The sequence below is a fragment of the Bidens hawaiensis genome, unplaced genomic scaffold (genome assembly GCF_021521415.1).
Source record: "Bidens hawaiensis isolate Kalapana, Puna unplaced genomic scaffold, B.hawaiensis_p1.1 tig00026864_1, whole genome shotgun sequence".
NCBI classification, from domain to species: domain Eukaryota; kingdom Viridiplantae; phylum Streptophyta; class Magnoliopsida; order Asterales; family Asteraceae; genus Bidens; species Bidens hawaiensis.
Window position 1 is genome coordinate 215,687 of NW_027494333.1, and position 6,000 is coordinate 221,686.

Below are 6,000 nucleotides of genomic sequence, written 5' to 3' on the forward strand. Positions count from 1 at the left end.
TTTCATTACATTGTGTTCCTGGGTTAACTTAATGAACGAAAAGAAAGAAAAACTTTCTTTTCCTTTCCCATCATGCATCCTATCTCTTTTCCTTTCCTTTCCTTTCCATCCAATTCATTGTGTATTGGAAAGAAAACTTTTACCCTTTAAAATCTCACATTTCCCCTCATTTTCTTTTCCTTTCTCCCCTTAAATGAAACTTGGGAACACAAGGTTTTTAACTTTCTATTCATTTCTTTCCAAAAAAAAACTTTTGGAACACACCGTTAAGGGGAGAAAGGAAAGGAAAATGGGGGGGGGGGGATGAATGTGAGATTTTAAAGGGTAAAAGTTTTCTTTTCAATACACAAAGAGTTGGATAGAAAGAAAAGGAAATGAAAGAAGATGTATGATGGGAAAGGAAAAGAAAGTTTCTCTTTCTTTTATTTCATTAAGTTAACTCAGGAACACAATGTAATGAAACTCGGGAATATACATTTTGTTTTTTCCTTTAATGAAACTCTGGAACACAATAATTTCTTTTCATCCCTCCATTTCCTTTCTTTTCCCATTGTTAAATGAAACTCGGGAACACAATTGGAAACACAAGGTTTTTAACTTTCCATTCATTTCTTTTCCAAAAAGAAAAAACTTTGGAACACACCCTACTCTATCTTTCCATCCATTTCTTTTCCTTAAATGGAACTCAAGAATACAAAGGAAGGAAATGAATGGAAAGATAAGAGAAATAAAAAGAAATTTGGGTGGAATATTTTTCCTTTCATATTGGATGAAATTGAAAGAAAAGAAAGGAAAAGAAAAGAATAAAAAGAAAAGGAGAACATTGTTTTTCCTTCCTTTCACTCTTTAAAATGAGCTCAGGAGCACAACGTTATAGTGTAAAAGTTATCCTTCCAAAATGGAAGGATTTGAAAGGAGAGAAAGGAAATTAATAGAAAAGAAAGGAGTGGTTAATTCCGAATTCCCATTTGCACCACCGGAGTAACGACTGAAAGGGAGCCAAAGGGGGTGTCACACCCTTCGCCACCACACACGGTCTTCATATTGTACATAGCATGATTGTGTATTTTATTTAGTTATTTTTTTATCAAAATTTTATGTATAACAATTGTTATTATGTAATTATATAATTAATATATTAAATAAACTATATAAATAAGGTTCAATAACTGAAGCTGAGACTCGGTCTCGTTTATAGTATGAGCTTCAACAAAGGTTCAAGCTCGTTGATCATTTCAATTTAAACTTTTAGTGCGACGATATCGAGTAGCTCCTGAGTGCTCGGGTTCTTTACACCTCTAGGTAATTTTTTGTATAGAATAATTCTACATAGCGTTTTGTAGAAAAAAAAGAGTGGACGATTATATAGTCATCTTAAACGTCACATTCATGTTATTTAGTTTAACTTGGTTTTTATTCATATATCACGTAAAATCAAATAAAATAAAATTGGATATGATGTTTTTTTCATATTGGTCACGTGAGAATTAGTAAACAACAAACATATCCGGAAAAGTTATTAGTAGAAAAGTTGTGCCAACGTGAGAGTTAGTAAATGTTAAATTATTATTACTTTGAAAAGGTGACTTTTATAAAGTAAGAATGACTAAATCTTAATCTGAAAGAGTAGTTTTATAATATTATATAGTATCAAATAAAGGTCGTTACATGTAAATTGCCTCAGCCACAAGTCCACAACACTCATGATAACTATTACAAGTTAGACTTTGACTTGGTTGAATTGTTAATAAAAATTGTACTAAGTTAATAATATAGGTGTAGACTATACGAGTATTTAACTTTTTATATTACAAATTCATTTGTATATTATAAACAATTTTGACTAAACAAATAGTTTGTGTAAGGACTGAAGAGGTAGGTCCCAGCAGAGCCCAGTTGGACCCGCATGACTCACCTTGAAGAGAGACGTCTGCGCAGAAACCAACTGGATCCGCAGGACCCACCATGCTCAGAGACGTGACGTCCTTACGCGCAGTACGCAAGCTGTTCCCGCAGGAAAAGCCTCCCAATGGTGAAGTACTCCGCCTGTCCCCGCGGCTGCGGATACAAGCCATCAGGGAAGGCTACCCGCACTGATAGCAAGGCTACACGCACAAGGCACTAACTCTTGCTACTTCAGTAGTCACCTGAAGGAATGAGCAAGGCGGGAATACTCCCGCCCAAATGAGCCAGTCCGTATGCTTCTGGAAGATCTTTTGTACTATACCTACCAAGGTATGGGCAAAACAGACGATCTGGCCAGACGCCCATGAACCAATCACAGGGTGACAGCTCACCGACAACAGTACGGGGAGGTGCACCCTCTAGTACTGTTTGTCACTATTAGCCGCTGCCTACTCACCAACCCTTACTGTGGGACGTGCGCAGCCTACAGTTGGTGGAACAGTGCATAGCCGGCAGTAAAGGAACAATATACAGCCGACCTTGTCACTGTCGGCCGCAGCCTATCCACCAACCAGCATGGCTTGTGCGTAGCCCACTGTTGGTAGAACAGGAATACTATTCAGCCGGCTGTACCTTATAGGAAACCTACCTTCGGCTATAAATACTCCAACTCCTTGGAATGGTAAGGACATCATCTGATATCTCGTTATCTTATCTAGCAATCTCTTAATATACACTTATATTCAGAGCAATCTAGTCTGATTTTCACGCCGGAGGGTGGTCACAAGGAGGAACCCCCCCTTCTCAGTGACGAGCTTACGGTGTCTGTTTTGCAGGTCACCTGAAGAACAACCTTCTCTGCTGGACCTCATCCTCGTGGGAAACATTACTTAACCCCCAGATTATCTGTAATCTGCCCCGGGTCACTTAGTGTTTCTTCATTGGCGCCATCCGTGGGACGAAAGCTAGAACTAATTCTTAGTTTTTTCAAAATTTCTGAAGAAATGGTTAACGTTACTCCGGTCCCAAGGCCAGTAAGTGACCATGAAACCCCGGTGACCACAACCCCAGCAACTGGGAACACCGGCGGTTATACAAATTTTACGAACACTACCCCGGTTACCCAAGCCGGGACAAGTGCAGTAAACAATATTTCACTGGGGTTCACTAATGCCCAGTTGGAGAAACGGACGAGGGTCCCTCGCCAAACACTAGATCAAGTCAAGGCGTGGGCCGAAGCACGTCAGAAAGAGTTCCAAGCTGAGTTGGATGAACGCTTGCGTTCAGTTCAACAGGCTGACGAATTCGGCAGTACTCGCCAACATCTCAATATGAACAGTGAGTGCGAGTACTCAGACGATGAGCGGGAAGAATCCGATACCGACGCAAACCCTCGCCATAAGGCAAAAGGGAAGCGTAAGGAAACGGACTTCCAACCGACAAGGAATTTTGGGGAAGCCTTTAAACCAACGAATGCGGAGAGAAACCCGCGTGACTTCTCCAAAACCTTTAGACCAACTGCTGCAAATGCAGGAAAGTCAAAGTTTGCAAGGGACATTGCGGAAGCAATCGTCCCGAGAAGTGCCAAACAAATGTCCAACATCGGCACTTATGATGGTCTATCCGACCCAGACGACCACTTGAACAGATTCATTGCGGGGGCAACCGTCAGTAACTGGACGGAACCCACGTGGTGTTATATGTTCCAGATGACTCTGGTTGGAGCGGCCAGGGCATGGTTCGATCGTTTACCGGTCCACCACATCTATGATTGGGCGGACTTTCAGAACAAGTTCAGCCAACACTTCAGCCAACAAAGGAAATATACTGAAGAACAGTGGACGATCCTCAACTGCGTTAGAGAGGAGGATGAATCTTTACTAGACTTCATCACTCGCTTCAACTCCAAAAAGCTAAGTCTGGGCAACATAAGTGAAGATCTTGTTCGCGCCGCTTTCATCCAGGGCGCCGAATACCCAGACCTTATCCGCACATTGACGGGTAAGGACGGCATGCCATCCACATGGGATGCCATCATGACGGCGGCCAAGCGCTTTGTCGAGACGGAGAAGCAACTGGGAAGGGATCTTCCCCAGAGTACACACCTCTACACGCAAAGGACTAGAGAAAACAATGTTCGGATCGCCTGGCAGAACAAAAAGAGGAAGCTAGGTATTTAGCAGTCAAGGGTAAACTTTGACACCTCATACAGCTCTCACCCTCTTGTTGGCGGAAGAGATAACACACACCCTTCAAGCCGAAAACACCGGTGGACGCCACTCACCAAAAGCGTCACGGAGATATTTGCCACTGAAAAACTACCATGGCCAAAAGCTCCAATGATCCGGCAGCGACCTAATGCGGATCAGAGCAAATCATGTGACTTCCACGAGACAAAAGGTCATAGTACGGAAGAGTGTACATCCTTGAAGGATATTGTTGAAACATTCGTCAAGGATGGAAGACTTGCACACCTTGTGGCATCAATCAAGAAGGGAGGAAGGAATGATAACCGGTACCGAGGCAACGGACGAAAGCCCGTTGACATCAGCATCAACATGGTTCATGGTAAGATCAGAGGAAGAAAAAGGCGAACGACAGAACCATGCGCGTGGAAGGAAGCTGAGGTGCGCTTCCCGCGAGTGCCAGGAGGACCCAGCAAAGAAGGCCCTATGGTCATCAAAAGCCAGCTGGGGCACTACATCACTTCTCGCACTCTTGCTGACAACGGCGCCTCGTCAACGGTGATGTACAGGCAGTTCTTCGATAAGCTAGATGACGAAGACAAGGAACGCCTGGAAACGATCTACGCCTCGATGGAAGGGTTCGATGGCAGCACAAACACCCCCTGGGTATCCTATCTTTCCCCGTCACTCTTACAGACGGGAATCACTCACGCACAGAAGACGTGGATTTTGTCGTAATGAGGAAGCCACACCACACATACGACATTCTCTTCGGAAGAGACGGGATGGCAAGATTCGACGCCGTGGTATCCTCAGTCCACGACATGATGGGATGGCCAACAGCTGAGGGTGTAGCGATGATCACCGGCATTCCCCAGGTATGCATCGCATCTGTCTCATCTAAACCCAAACCAAAGATGGCTAAACCAACCATCACCGAACCAAAAAGATGGGCCTTCAACGGCAAATACCCTGACCAGGCCGTTTCCATTGGCCCAACAGTTGTTGATCCCACACGCACCTTACTCAAGCGCTTATTATAGAAAAACGCTGACATCTTCGCGTGGACACCAGCTGACATGACTGGTGTACCCCGAAGTAAGGCAGAGCATAAGCTCAAATGCGATCCGGCTGTTACGCCAATCGTACAAAAGCGCAGAGTAATGGGGCCAGAACAAACTAACGCGTGTAGAACCCAAGTCAAGGAACTCGTTGACGCAGGCATCGTACGCGTTAGTAGATATCAAACATGGGTTGCAAATCCTGTTATGGTACCGAAGAATAACAAACAATGGCGCATGTGCATAGATTTCAAGGACTTAAACAAAGCATGCCCCAAAGATTGTTATCCATTACCCGAAATTGATCTTAAGGTGGATTCGTTAGCACCGTTTCGCCATAAATGCTTCCTGGATGCGTATAAGGGGTACCATCAAATCCACATGGCCGTTGATGATCAAGACAAAACCGCTTTTCGGACGCCCGATGGCACATTTTGTTACCAAATAATGCCATTCGGACTTAAGAATGCCGGGTCCACATACCAACGCCTGATGGACAACCAGTTTCATGCCCAAATTGGGAGGAACTTGGAAGTCTACATGGATGACTTGGTCATCAAAAGCCCTGACGCAGAAGCGATGTTGAAAGACATCGAAGAAACTTTCAACACGCTTAGGAAGATAAACATGAAACTCAACCCGGGCAAGTGTGCCTTTGGAATGGAAGAAGGGAAGTTCTTGGGGGTCATCGTCACTAAAGATGGCTTCAGAGCGAACCCTGAAAAGGTCGAAGCCATTATCAAAATGGAATCACCTACTACCATCAAACAGGCTCAGACACTGAATGGACGACTAGTGGCACTTAATCGCTTTTTGGCAAACCACGCGGATAAGTCGTTTCCTTTCGT